This window comes from Saccopteryx bilineata, chromosome 1, assembly GCF_036850765.1.
Source record: "Saccopteryx bilineata isolate mSacBil1 chromosome 1, mSacBil1_pri_phased_curated, whole genome shotgun sequence".
Classification (NCBI taxonomy): domain Eukaryota; kingdom Metazoa; phylum Chordata; class Mammalia; order Chiroptera; family Emballonuridae; genus Saccopteryx; species Saccopteryx bilineata.
Window position 1 is genome coordinate 57351795 of NC_089490.1, and position 15078 is coordinate 57366872.

General features: G+C 38.9%; 1 protein-coding gene across 2 annotated transcripts in view; it reads left to right on the forward strand.

The window, feature by feature from the left end:
* CYB5R4 (cytochrome b5 reductase 4) overlaps positions 1-15078 on the forward strand; it is a 140145-nt gene that overhangs the window by 43214 nt on the left and 81853 nt on the right. The window lies entirely within an intron of this gene.

Here is a 15078-nt window from a genome sequence, read left to right on the forward strand (position 1 = left end):
ATAGAACTGGTGGAATTAAAAAGTACATAGCATGAATAGTCAGAGTTTAGACCTAGTAGTAGAGTTCAATGAACTGCCAGATTGAACAGCAGAAATTACAAAGAATGTGGCACAGAGAAACAAAAGAATAGAAAAACATTCAAGAGACATGGAGGCAAGAGTAATGCAGTCTAACAATTGTAATCATTTCCGTAAGTAGTAGCAAGAATGAGGAAGAAGCAACATCTGAAGGGATAATGGCTGAAATTTTCCAAAATTGTTAAGTCACAATTCCTCAAATTTAGCAAGTTCAGCAAAATCCAAGCAAGGTAAATAAAAAAATTCACAGACTCTTAAGAACACCGAAGACATTGATAAGGTATAAAAAACAGCCAGAGAGAAAGAGACAGGTTTACTAACCAGTGATCAGTAAATTGATAGCTAATTTACTAGTAATTAGCTGGCTGTTAGAGCATTTTTACTAGAAGAACAGTAGAACAGTATCCTGAAAGTGCTGAGAGAAAAAAACTGATAACCTAAAATCATTCAGTAACAAGGATGGACAAATGCAGTTAAGACCAGAAAAACAAAACAAACAACCCCTCTTCCTATGAAACCAAAATCAGTACAGTTTAGGAAACCAAGGATTTCTAACTAACTCCTAATCATAACTAACCTGAGGCCCTGACCAACTGGCTCAGTGGTAGAGTGTCAGCCTGGAGTGTGGAAGTCCTGGGTTTGATTCCTGGCCAGGGCACACAGGAGAAGTGCTTACCTGCTTCTCCACCCTTTCCCCTCTCCTTTCTCTCTGTCTCTCTCTTCCCCTCCTGCAGCAAAGGCTCTATTGGAGCAAAGTTGGCCAGGGTGCTGAGGATGACTCCGGTTGCAATGGAGCAATGCCCCAGATGGGCAGAGCATCACCCCCTAGTGGGCTTGCCAGGTGGATCCTGGTCCAGCGCATGCAGGAGACTGTCTCTCTGCCTACCTGCTTCTCACTTCAGAAAAATACAAAACAACAACAACAACAACAAAAAACAAACCAAAACTGTAATGAGTATTCCTTTTGCTCCTTATCTTCTAAAATTCAAACATGTTTTTTACTCAGAATGAGATTAAGGGTCCTGAGATACTATGTATTTATAAATTAAGAGTTTCCTTTTGAATGCTATCTCTAGCCCTGATACTAATTACTGGGGCAACATATCTAGAAAGAGCAGAATGTTTTACTAGGGTGAGGCCAGTAGCAGGTAGAGATATGAGTCAACTTGCAAGGCATTAGGAAACAAAGACAAAAATTTTACAAATCAGAAAAGCATTGGACAAACACCAGGAGAATTCCACAGCCCACATGTTAAGAACTATCCAATTTGGGAGAGGGAAAATGGCAACAGAATAAGTGGACGTTACAACTCCCACCTCCCATAACCAAAGTAGATTACAACTTAATTTAGGAACAATCATCTTGAAAAACCAACTTTGGCCTAAACCAAGGAATCTATAACCAAGCATCACCTAAGAAACCACACTGAGCTGGTAGGAAGGGCGGAAATGTGGAAAGGGCTGCTCCACTTCCAGGAGCAAGAGGCGGTCCGGAGGGTCTCACAGTGGGGTGGGTTTCCCAGAGAGTTGTGGGTCCTAAGTCCCATGACCGGATCCCCGGCCTGGAGCCCCAGGGACTAGAGGAGGTGTATGGATAGTATTTAGCTGAAAGAAGAGCGGGGTTACTATTTGCAAAAGGGAGACAGAACTCTCAGACCCAGGCTCCGTTTTAAAGGGAACCCACGGAAAATTTTGTTCACAGCCACTTACCTGGGGCTCCACGAGAGAGGTGCACCGAGAGAACTGGAGTTGTGAGAGGAGAGTGTAGTCTTGCAGACACAGGGAGAAACTGTGGGGGACAACCAGCCTGACCCCTGTACTGGGTCACTCCCCAAACCTAAAGTGACCATTTTTCCTGGGAAAACTAAGCCAGCAAAGAGAAGCAATTACCCCATCCACCAGAGGCTCTCCTGCTCCAGTCAGTGCAAAGAGATGCTTAGAAACAGGGGGTGTATCAGGGACACAAGTTTTGAGTGGTGATGTCTGGGATACACTGCTCTCCCAAACTGCTGAGTGCCCTCCGAAAGGTTGGAGGGCCCAGCTGCGGTGGTGGCCGCAGGGCTTGGCCCACATGGTGGTGGGGGACGGAGCCCAGAGAGGCGAGGTGTTCCCCGTGCCCATGAGGCAGCCTGAGCTGTGGCCCGCAATCCACATGCCTGGCAGTGCCAGTGCCTGAGGAGGCGGCAGCAGCGGAGGGCCGGCAGAAAGACCACACCTTGGGAATAGAGAGGCCACACACACTGGCCAAGAGTAGATAGAAGCTAGCCTAGGAGTGCAGCTGATATTTACAACAGCATCAGGGCCCAGCAGAGGAAGCCACAAATTCTGGATCGCCTGTAGCCCCAAGAAGGTTGCTAAGGGCCAGTCATAAGCAGTGACCTCCACTGGTCTGCACCAGGTTCCGGCCAGGGAGGTCCAGGGCTGGTACATCCAGCAGCCAGGTACAGAGAGCATCAGCTCAGGACCTAACAATTCTAGTTAGAGTGGTATCTTAAGAAAAAGCTCCTCACATCTGACCCAGCTAACGCATAGAAAACACTGACACAAATAGCAAAAAGAGCAGTAGTAGCAGATAAGTAGCCCACAGCGGATTGCGAACAACAGTGTAGGTCAACCCAAGAAGATCTAGAAACAACACAACTGAAACCTGGAAGCAGATAACACTAACCCTGTACTGAACTAGCTACACAAACAACACATCCAAAGGATCGCTCTATACAGAGACAAGATGGGAAGACAGGGAAATGCAATTCAAATGAACCAACAAGAGTAATCCCCAGAAAAAAAAACTGAATGAGATGAAAATAACCAAGTTACCGGATGCAGAGTTTAGAATAATGATTGTTAGGATGCTCAAGGATCTTAGAGCAACAATAGATGGACTTAATGAGCACCTAAACAAAGAGATAGCAAGCATTATAAAGGACATTGAAATCATAAAAAACAATCAGACAGAAATGATAAACACAGTATCAGAAATGGAGACTACACTAGAAGGAATTAAAAACGATGAATGAAGCAGAGGATCAAATCAGTGATTTAGAGTACAAGATAAGTGAAAGCACGGAAGCAGAATAGCAAAAAGAGGATCAATAGGTCTGAGGAAACTCTAAGAGAGCTCTGTGACACATGAAGAGAAACAACATCCACATCATAGGGGTTCCTGAAGGAGAAGAGAAAGAACAAGGGATAGAGCAGGGGTCCCCAAACTACGGCCCGCGGGCCGCATGAGGCCCCCTGAGGCCTTTATCCGGCCCCCACCGCACTTCCGGAAGGGGCACCTCTTTCATTGGTGGTCAGTGAGAGGAGCACATTGACCATCCCATTAGCCAAAAGCAGGCCCATAGTTCCCACTGAAATACTGGTCAGTTTATTGATTTAAATTTACTTGTTCTTTATTTTAAATATTGTATTTGTTCCTGTTTTGTTTTTTTACTTTAAAATAAGATATGTGCAGTGTGCATAGGGATTTGTTCATAGTTTTTTTTATAGTCCAGCCCTCCAACGGTCTGAGGGACAATGAACTGGCCTCCTGTGTAAAAAGTTTGGGGACCCCTGGGATAGAGAATCTGACTGAAGAAATCATAGCTTAACACTTCCCTAAATTGATGAAGGAAAAAGTCACACAAGTTCAAGAAGCACAGAGAATCACCCAAAGAGACCTACATCAAGACACATGATAATTAAAATACCAAAGCTAAGAGATAAAAAATACTAAAAGCCGTAAGAGAAAAGCAGTCACCTACAAAGGAGCCGCCATAAGGATGATATCTGACTTTTCAACAGAAACACTTGAGGCCAGAAGGGAATGGCAAGAAATATTCAAAGTAATACTAAACAAGAGCCTACAACCAAGAATTCTTTATCCAGCAAGGCTATTGTTTAAAATTGAAGGAGAAATAAAAAGCTTCCCAGACCCCCAAAAACAAACAAGCAAAAAAAACAAACCTCAAGGAATTCATTACTACCAAAGTAATGCTGCAAGAAATGTTAAGGGACCTGTTGTAAACAGAACAAAAGGGGGGAGGGATCTAGTAAAAGAGAAGTGTAAATTTAAAGAATAAAATGGCAATAAACAACTACATATCAATAATAACCTTAAATGTAAATGGATTAAATGCTCCAATCAAAAGACATAGGGTAGCTGCATGGATAAGAAAACAGGATTCGTACATATGCTGTCTACAAGAGACCAACTCAAAACAAAAGATAAACATAGACTGAAAGTAAAGGGATTGAAAAAAAATATTTCATGCAAATGGAAATGAAAAAAAATGCTGGGGTAGCAATGCTGTTATCTGATAAAATAGACTTTGAAATGAAGGCTATAGTAAGGGATAAAAAAGATCACTACATAATGATAAAGGGAGCATTCTAACAGGAAGATATAACCATTATAAATATCTATGCACCTAATATAGGAGCACCAAAATATATAAAGCAGACTTAGATGGACGTAAAGGGCGAGATCAACAGCAATACTATAATAGTAGGGAATTTCAATACCCCACTAACATCACTGGATAGATCCTCAAGAAAGAAAGTTAACAAAGAAACAGCCTTAAAGAACACACTAGATCAACAGGATTTAATAGATATCTTCAGAACCTTTCACCCTAAAGGAACAGAATATACATTCTTTTCAAGTGCTCATGGTACATTCTCTAGGATAGACCACATGTTAGGACACAAAATGAGTCTCAATAAATTAAAGAAGATTGAAATCATATCAAGCATCTTCTCTGATCACAATGGCATGAAACTAGAAATCGACTGCAATAGAAAAACTGAAAAACATTCAAACACTTGGAAACTAAATAGCATGTTATTAAATAATGAATGAGTTAACAATGAGATCAAGGAAGAAATCAAAATTTTCTTTGAAACAAATGAAAATGAACATACAACAACTCAATTTATGGGACACAGTAAAAGCAGTCCTGAGAGGGAAGTTTATAGCATTACAGGCATACCTTAAGAAGCAAGAAATGCTGAAATAAACAACCCTGCAGCTAAAAGGACTAGAAGAACAGCAAGTAAAACCCAGAGGAAGTAGAAGGAAGGACATAATAAAGATCAGAGCGGAAATAAGTGACATAGAGGCTAAAAAAACAATACAGAGGATCAATGAAACTAGGAGCTGGTTCTTGGAAAAGGTAAACAAGATTGATGAACCTTTAGCCAGACTCACCAAGAAAAAAAGAGAGGACTCAAATAAATAAAATTAGAAATGAGAGTGGAGAAGTAACAACAGACAGCAGAAATACAAAAGATTGTAAGAAAATACTATGAAGAACTGTACGCCAAAAAATTAGACAACCTAGGTGAAATGGACAAATTTTTTGAAATATATAATCTTTCAAAAATCAATCTGGAAGAATCAGAAAACCTAAATAGACCAGTTACAACAAATGAGATCGAAACAGTTATCAAAAACCTCCCAACAGCCCTGGCCAGTGGCTCAGCGGTAGAGCATCGGCCTAGCGTGCAGAGGACCCGGGTTCGATTCCCGGCCAGGGCACACAGGAGAAGCGCCCATTTGCTTCTCCACCCCTCCGCCGCACTTTCCTCTCTGTCTCTCTCTTCCCCTCCCGCAGCCGAGGCTCCATTGGAGCAAAGATGGCCCGGGCGCTGGGGATGGCTCTGTGGCCTCTGCCCCAGGCGCTAGAGTGGCTCTGGTCGCAACATGGCAATGCCCAGGATGGGCAGAGCATCGCCCCCTGGTGGGCAGAGCGTCGCCCCTGGTGGGCGTGCCGGGTGGATCCCGGTCGGGCGCATGCGGGAGTCTGTCTGACTGTCTCTCCCTGTTTCCAGCTTCAGAAAAATGAAAAAACAAAACAAAACAAAAAAAAACCTCCCAACAAAGAAAAGCCCTGGGTCAGATGGCTTCACAGGTGAATTCTACCAAGTATTCAAAGGAGATCTAACTCCTATCCTTCTCAAGCTATTTCAGAAAATTCAAGAGGAGGGAAGACTTCCAAGCTCCTTTTATGAGGCGAGCATAATTCTCATTCCAAAACCAGGCAAAGACAATACAAAGAAAGAAAATTATAGGCCAATATCCCTGATGAATTTAGATGCTAAAATTCTCAACAAAATATTAGCAAACTGGATACATGAAAAAAATTATATACCATGATCAAGTGGGATTTATTCTGGGAAGGCAAAGTTGGTACAATATTTGCAAATAAGTCAATGTAATTCATAATATATAAAAAAAGGAGGGAGAAAAACCACATGATAATATCAGTAGATGCAGAAAAAGCATTTGATAAAATCCAGCATGCATTTTTGATCAAAACTCTCAGCGAAGTGGGAATACAGGGAACATACCTCAACATGATAAAGGCCATCTATGACAAACCCACAGCCAACATTATACTCAATGGGCAAAAATGAAAAGCAATCCCCTTAAGATCAGGAACAAGGCAGGGGTGCCCCCTTTCACCACTCTTATTCAACATAGTTCTGGAAGTCCTAGCCACAGCAATCAGACAAGAAGAAGAAATAAAAGGGAAGAAGAAATAAAAGGCATCCAAATTGGGAAAGAAGAAGTAAAACTCATTATTTGCTGATAATATGATACTGTACATAGAAATCTCTAAAGTCTCAGTCAAAAAACTACTGGACCTGATAAATGAATTCAGCAAGGTGGCAGGATATAAAATTAATATTCAGAAAGCAGAGGCATTTTTATACACCAACAATGAACTCTCTGAAAGAAATTAATAAAACAATCCTCTTCACTATTGCAACAAAAAAAATAAAGTCCCTAGGAGTAAATTTAACCAAGGAGGTTAAAGTCTTGTACTCGGAAAATTATAAAACATTGATAAAATAAATTAAGGAAGATACAAACAAATGGAAGCATATAGTATGTTCCTGAATAGGAACAATAAATATTATTAAAATGTCTATATTACCCAAAGCAATGTATAAATTCAATGCAATACCAATTAAAATACCAATGACATACTTCAAAGATACAGAGCAAATACATATTCCAATAATTTATATGGAACCAAAAGAGAACACAAATAGCCTCAGCAATCTTGAAAAAGAAGAATAAAGTGGGTGGTATCACACTTCCTGATACCAAGTTATACTACAAGGCCATTGTACTCAAAACAGCTTGGTACTGGCATAAGAACAGGCATATAGATCAATGGAACAGAACAGAGAACCCAGAAATAAACCCACACCTTTATGGACAATTGATATTTGACAAAGGAGGTAAGAGCATGCAATGGAATAAAGACAGTCTCTTTAACAAATGGTGTTGGGAAAATTTGACAGCTACTTGCAAAAAAATGAAACTAGACCAACAGCTTACATTATTCACAAAAATAAACTAAAAATGGATAAAAGACTGAAATGTAAGTCATGAAACCATAATCATCTTAGAAGAAAACACAGTAAGCTCTCCAACATCTCTCGCAGCAATGTATTTGCTGATTTATCTCCATGGGCAATTGAAATAAAGAACAGGATGAACAAATGGAATTATATCAAACTAAAAAGCTTTTGCACAGCTAAGGACAATATGAACAGAATAAAAAGACAAACTACAAAATGGGAGAACATATTCGACAATACGTATGATAAGGGGTTCATAACCAAAATTTATAAAGAACCTGTAAAACTAACACCAGGAAGACAAACAATCCAATCAAAAATGGGCAAAAGAAATGAATAGACACTTCTCTAAACAGGACATACAGATGGCCAATACGCAGATAAAAAAATGTTTAACATCATTAATCATTAGAGAAATGCAAATTAAAACTACAATGAGATATAACCTCATACCAGTCAGAATGGCGCTCATTAACAAAACAACAGATAATAAGTGCTGGCGGGGATGTGGAGAAAAGGGAACCCTCCTGCACTGCTGGTGGGGATGCAGACTGGTGCAGCCACTGTGGAAAACAGTATGGAGATTCCTCAAAAAAATTAAAAATGGAACTGCCTTTTGACCCAGCCATCCCACTTTTATGAATATATTCTAAGAATACCAGATCACTGATTGAAAAGAAGAAATGCACTCCCACGTTTATTGCAGCATTGTTTACAACAGCCAAGATCTGGAAACAGGCCAAGTGTCATCAGTGGACGAGTGAATTAAAAAACAGTGGGTACAAATACACAGTGGAATACTATGTGGCTGTTAAAAAGAAGTAAAGCTTACCTTTTGCGACAACACAGATGGACCTAGAAACTACTATATTAAGAGAAATAAGCCAGGCAGAGAAAGAAAAATATCATATGACCTCACTCATTTGAGAAATCCAGTGAACAATGTGAACTGAGGAGTGGAATAGAGACAGAGGCGTTCAAAGGGACCAGAGGAAAAGGGGATGAGAGGATGGGATCAGAGAAGGGAAAGAGATTGGTGAAATTATATATACATAACTCAGCCTTACAGAGAGCAGGAAAGCAAATCCTGGAGGGAAGCGGGGAGAGTGTTGGGTGGCAAGGAGAATGTTGAGAGGAATATGGGGCTGGGAGGCATGTATTCGCTGGGACACTTGAATCTATGTAAACAAAATAAATTAAAATCAATAATAAAAAAAAGCATTGATTGTAAGTAAATGAATTCAATTTTTGTAACAGTGTGGAGACTGAAAACTGGCAAGGTACAATCTGGTACCCAGGCAAGCCAGAATGAGTAGACTATATAAAAAAGACAAAGTAACGAAAGAGAAAGAATTAATGTTTCAGAAATACAGAATACCTGTGCTAATTTAATTAAGGTAAAGTGATGTTTTAACAGTACTGGTGTGCCTTTTATCTGTAGTCAGAGATTGATCATTAAACCCTTCTGGCCTGAGACTTATGGACAAAGACTATTAGATAGGATAACTGTAACTGTCCAAACTGGAGCAGTGTTGACAATGAAAGAAGGTTCTGTTAAGTAATTATGATGGGTTAACGGGGTAAACTGACTCAAGTAACCCAGGACATGTTTTCACTCTCTAACTAGAGCTGCTGGGTGATTTAAGAGCAGAGGATAAATACAAAGATGAAGTAGGATTAGAGGATGGAAGTAGATTAAGTAGAAATAGAGAATGAAAACAGATAAAGTGGAAATAGTAGGTGGAAAGAGATGAGGATCTGTGAAGGTGGGTTGGGGTAGACAGTGGATATAATGCAGAGGAATTTTATACATGGGCTTCTCTCTGACACCTTTTTTAGGTGGGGTGACACCAATTCTAGGGGACCCAGAAATGGCATTTTGTGGACATCCCCCCAGTTGGACAGTATAGTTTTTATTTTATCTAGGAGTTTCCATTGTGGCAGTGGTGAAATGCCTGGGTATTTAGGAAGAAAATAGAAAAGCCAACAGAGTCAGAATATAAAACAAAATAGTGGATCCTTATTAAGCAAACAATCAGTGTGATTTTTATAATCATTTGTTTATAAAACATTACAGTTTATATTGTGCTTTAGAAAGATTTATAATGACTGAAAGGAGAAACTTTGAAAGGTCCAGTTTAGTTGCTGGTAATTTATTTACATAGAATTCTTCATTCTCTGGCAAAGATGAAAAATATTCTTACTCTTTGTCTTTATTCTTCCCTTTTCTGTCATGGTGGCCATTGAACACTCAAAATACGCCCAGTCAGAATTGAGATGCGCCACAAGTATAAAATACACGCTGCATTTAGAGACTCAAAGTATAAAAAGGAATGAAATATCTCATAATTTTTATATTGATTACATGATGAAATGATCATCTGGATATGTTGTATTAAGTAAAGATTATTAAAATTAATTTAACCTGTTTTTTTTTAACTTTGCTAATCTAGTTATTAGAAAATTAGAAATTATACTTGTGGCTTGCATTGTATTTCTTTTGGACAGTGCTATTCTAGATCATAAATGTACCATTAACACCATTATTTTTAAGAATAAAACCTAATTCATATATGACAGTTTCTCTAATTCAGCACTATTAAAATTTGGGGCTGGATAATTCCTTATTTCAGAGTCTATCCTGTGCATTACAGGGTACTTAGCAGAATGCCAGACCTCTCCTCTACCCACTGAAATGCCAGGAGCATTTAGCTTAGTCGTGGCAACCAAAATGTCTCCAGACATTACCAAATAACACCCCCCCCGAACAAAATCGGTGTACTACAAACATTAGCCTATGTCAAAGGAAAATTAATTAGACAAAAGTGGATAAGCACACGTGATTTCTTTAAGTGGTAGGCTTCTCCAGATGAACAACTGTGGCCTTTAGTAAGGTAAGTATATGTACAAGTTTCACTATCCTCACTTTTAGTTTATTTAGTGACAGAGACAGAGAGAGACAGAGGGAGGGACAGGTAGGGACAGACAGACAGGAAGGGAGAGAGATGAGAAGCATCAGTTCTTCATTGCGGCACCTTAGTTGTTTATTGATTGCTTTCTCATATGTGCCTTGACCGGGGGCTACAGCAGACCGAGTGACCCCTTGCTCAACCCAGATGAGCCCACGCTCAAGCTAGTGACCTTGGGGTTTTGAACCTGGGTCCTCTGCATCCCAGTCCGACACCCTATCTACTGCTCCACCACCTGGTCAGGCACTATCCCCACTTTTAAATTGAGGTTATGAGAACAGCTCTAAAACCCTGTTCCACCTCTAAGTATTCTGTCAGTCCATAGTTCTAACTGGTTTATAGTCATTAATTGCTTGAGAGAGTGCTGAAAACTGAAAATATAAAGTATTAGAAATCATGATAAAACAATGAGAAATGGAAAAGAAACACTCCTGAGACTATACTATGCCATTGAGAAATTTGACATTTTTAAAATGTGGCTTATGCCCTGGCTGGATAGCTCAGTTGGTTAGAGCACTGTCCCGAAGCACAGAGGTTGCTAGTCCAATCCCTAGTCAGGACACATACAGGAACAGATGGATGTTTTTTCTGTCTCTCTCTCTCTCTCTTTCTCTGTCCATTCCTCTTTCACTAAAATAAAAACTAAAATAAAAAAAAAATAGGACTTATAGATGGACCAGCTGGAAGTTCAGTTTCTATAGAGTCAAACTTCTCTATCCTAAGAGTATCAGTTTCCTCATTGGTAAAATGGGGACAGTTTAGGGCTTCAGTGGGTGGGCATAATACAAGCTCAGTGGCTAATGGTTGGGGAGAAGCAAGACAGTTACTAGTGGAGGGAAAGGGGCAAGCTGTCATGATGAAATGGCCTTTATTGAAAGTAAATTTGTTATCTCACTCATGTTGCCTAATTTTCCTTTGCTGCTAGACAGTCTCTTGTGTGGGTTTAATCTTGGAAGTTTGCAGACTATGTATTTGAACTATTCAATCTTTATTTTAATTCTACTGGTAAACTGCTTCTAGGGTAAGGAGTAATTCTGGGCCTTAAAGTTTGAGAGCTGTGTAACATTTAAGATGATTCAGAAGATGATGAGAAAGCTGAAAAGAGGAAAGTAAAAGGTAAAGATTGTTTAGAAAAAGAAATATTATTAAATTTAATAAGATGAGAAATGAATATATACCTTTTGAAACAAAATCAAGAATTTGCGTAAATTGTGTTATGAGGAGTTCTGTTTAAAGATATGGAAGAATTTCTGGAGAAAAATGGTTGTTAAACACATTATAGATAGCCAGAATCTTCTGGCAGGGCTAAGCAGTAAAGGAAGGGACACAGATTGATAGGTTTGGGACTTACTCTGATAATAAGACTCAACTCATATCTAACAGTTCTGTGATATCAGTTTGTTGGAGTGAGAAGGGAAGATGAGATATGTAGCTACCTGATAAATATAAAACATTCAGAAAGAAATGCTCAGTATTTGTCTTCCTGAAGTATTCTTTACAAGGCCTTTCTGGAAAATGCCTGTATAGTTTTTTAGAAACATAGCTACAGTATTACTTCCTCAGTGGAGTCCTTTCAAAGTCCTTGGAAGTATAGATGCTTCCATACCATCTTCTGCATACCTACTTTTTAGCATTTATCATGTTGTATTAAAAAGAACATGTTGACATTTTATTTTTAATTAGATTTACTTAATTTTTGAGTAACTAATACATTCATATGATTCAAGAGTGAGAAGTGCCCTTATTATTGTACCTTTTTCCTCTCTACCATTCTCTCCTTCCATGCCCGCACGAAGATCACCACATTACTACTTTTTTTTTTTTTTTTTTTTTTTACAGAGACAAAGATAGAGTCAGAGAGAGGGATAGATAGGGACAGACAGACAGGAATGGAGAGAGATGAGAAGCATCAATCATCAGTTTTTTGTTGCGACACCGTAGTTTTTCATTGATTGCTTTCTCATATGTGCCTTGACCGTGGGCCTTCAGCAGACCGAGTAACCCCTTGCTCGAGCCAGCGACCTTGGGTCCAAGCTGGTGAGCTTTTACTCAAACCAGATGAGCCCGCGCTCAAGCTGGCGACTTCAGGGTCTCCAACCTGGGTTCTCCACATCCCAGTCCGATGCTCTATCTACTGCGCCACCACCTGGTCAGGCATGTTACTACTTTTATTGTGAATCCTTTCATCTTATCTTTATGCATATATAAGCAAACTGAATAAATCTTCATATTTTCCTAACTTTTAATCCAAATGGTTTCTTAGTATGTCAGTATCCCTGTTAAGATGCTGATGAACAGATATTGTTAAAAGAGTGAGCATATTGATACAGCAGTATTTTTTTTTTTTATCCCAGGGGATCTGCCTGTAGCTCCACTCAGGAGAGGTAAACTAGATTGGGGTCACAATTAAAAATCCTTACCCAGCCCTCTTACCAAAGAAGAATGGAATGCTGATAGATCATAGTGCAGATCATAGTGCTAGCCTTCCTAATGAGTTTGACCTCTCCAGAGAGCAGAGGTTCTAACCAGAGTAAAGCAGTTCACACAACATTATGAGAAAAGATAAATTCTCACGGCCCTGAAACCAACCAAATGATAGAATTAGTTATCAAGACAGAATAATATTTCTTGTTAGAGAGGAAAGTGTCTCATGTGACTAAAATGATTCAGATGTAAATATGCTTAATACCAATAGTCTTTTTATTTCTATGACTCAGTTTTTGAAAAGAGCCACAAAAGTGGTCTAGTAGAGTTTTTATAGGTAATTTAGATCTTTTAAGTAGAATTTCTCTTCCTATTGCTACATTTTGTATTAAAAAAAAAGACCCAGGGAAAGTTATTAATTTATCAGAATGCAGAAAATTCTGACAGATGCAAATCAATTCAAGACAGGCAGAAATTAAGTATGTATTTTTTCACTAGAAACTAATTTCCTGGGGCAGTTTTTAAAATCTGTGAGCATTTTAGATAAAAACAAGTTGTTTTACATGATAAATGAAATTCATCAAACTGCCAGCCATGTGGAGCTCTGAAAATAGATTTACTTGTGATACTGCCAGTGTGCTCTTTGTTCTAAGATAAAACAAATAATCACAACTGCAGTAGCAAAGACAGGAAACTGACTAAGAGTGACTAAGCAGGGACAACAGTGATCCCTTGGAAATTGTAACGACTAGATTTTTATCTGGCATTTGATAAACAAAGCTCATTTTGAGGTATAATTTAAATGGTGCTCAAGTCTTCTGTGTTTTCAGTCAGTATTATTAACTCTAGCAATGGCATAGTAAGAAGTATGGTGCTAAGTTTCAGAAGAGTTGAAGTCTAATTGTCGTGGTGACAAAAACTACTTGAAGGCCAGACGGCATGCTCCGCGGGTCCAAGGAGAGGCAACAGCCCTTGACAGCAGACCAAAGAACTGAAGCCCCGTCCCCAGCCTTACTCAGATATTTATTAGCCAGTACAAATAACTCAAGAAAACAGAAGTTTTCAGGGGGTGAATTAAAAAAAAGGAACATGTTGACTCCTTATCTCTGTTCTGAGAGCCTAAACATTTCTGTTACTGAATCTTACCCTGCTGTTTGCAGCACAGGGCAGAGAGGGGCCCCGCACTCTCATCTGCTCAGGGCTTTGGCGCTAGAGCGCCTTACTGTGTCTAATTGTTTATGCTAACTCTGCAAATCTTCATAGCATATTCCTACATCTAATCTCGACTTCACTGCTCAAGAGCTATGGATTTCATTCAAGTCCTTGACCTCTGATTTTCAGTCTTAAATGAGGGGATCAGATGATAATTTGCTATATGTTGTTAAGATCACTTTAGCTATGAAATTATTTTGGAAAATGGATCATATGGCCCCCTTAGTTATGATTATTTTATGACAGGTAAATGAAATGGAGGTAATGATGGGATCTGTGGTTGACTGAAAATCAGAACATAAAAAATTTGAAAGCTTTGATTCAAATTTCTTTTTCTATAAAAATGGGTATCATCCCATTAACAAAGTGATGCTTTTCAGTTTACTATTGGATATTTTGTGTTAGCTTGTCATTCAATTTTTTTTTTAACCCTGACGACTTGCTGAGGGTTTTCTTTTGACCATATGGTATAACTCTCGTGGTCAAGATACAGATTTGTGAGTTGGCTGCTGCCATCCTGAAAGAAAATATCTGTTTCATTTTTTTCTGGCTTTCACACTAATAATTGCATTGTGTATATAATACATGTGAGAGTCAACATATTTGGGGCATTTTGGCCATTTAAATTTGGAGTAACAGTACTGATTTTAACTACTGATCTAGCTAAAAGAGAAATGTAAGGTATCAGTCTTCGGGTTGTTAATAATGTCTGTATGTTTCATTTATAAAATGTAATCAAATAAATTATGGTTAATTCTGACTAGTTTAGAATATGATAACCTGGAAAAAATTTGGATTTTTATATGCTTTCTAAAAAAATTAACCAAGATATTAGAAAAAAAAATGTCCAAAGAAGTAGAAAAAGGTCCAGGGAAATGGAAGACAAACCCTGGAGAGAAGGCCTGGTAGTCTTCAGAGATGAAGCTTATTTGAAACATGGACCCTTCTCTCTCAGGCCTTAAAAGAAAACCTTTCAAGAAAGAAGGGCTGATATCTTTAAATGAACAATATTAACTGGTATTCTCTTTAGCATTATAAT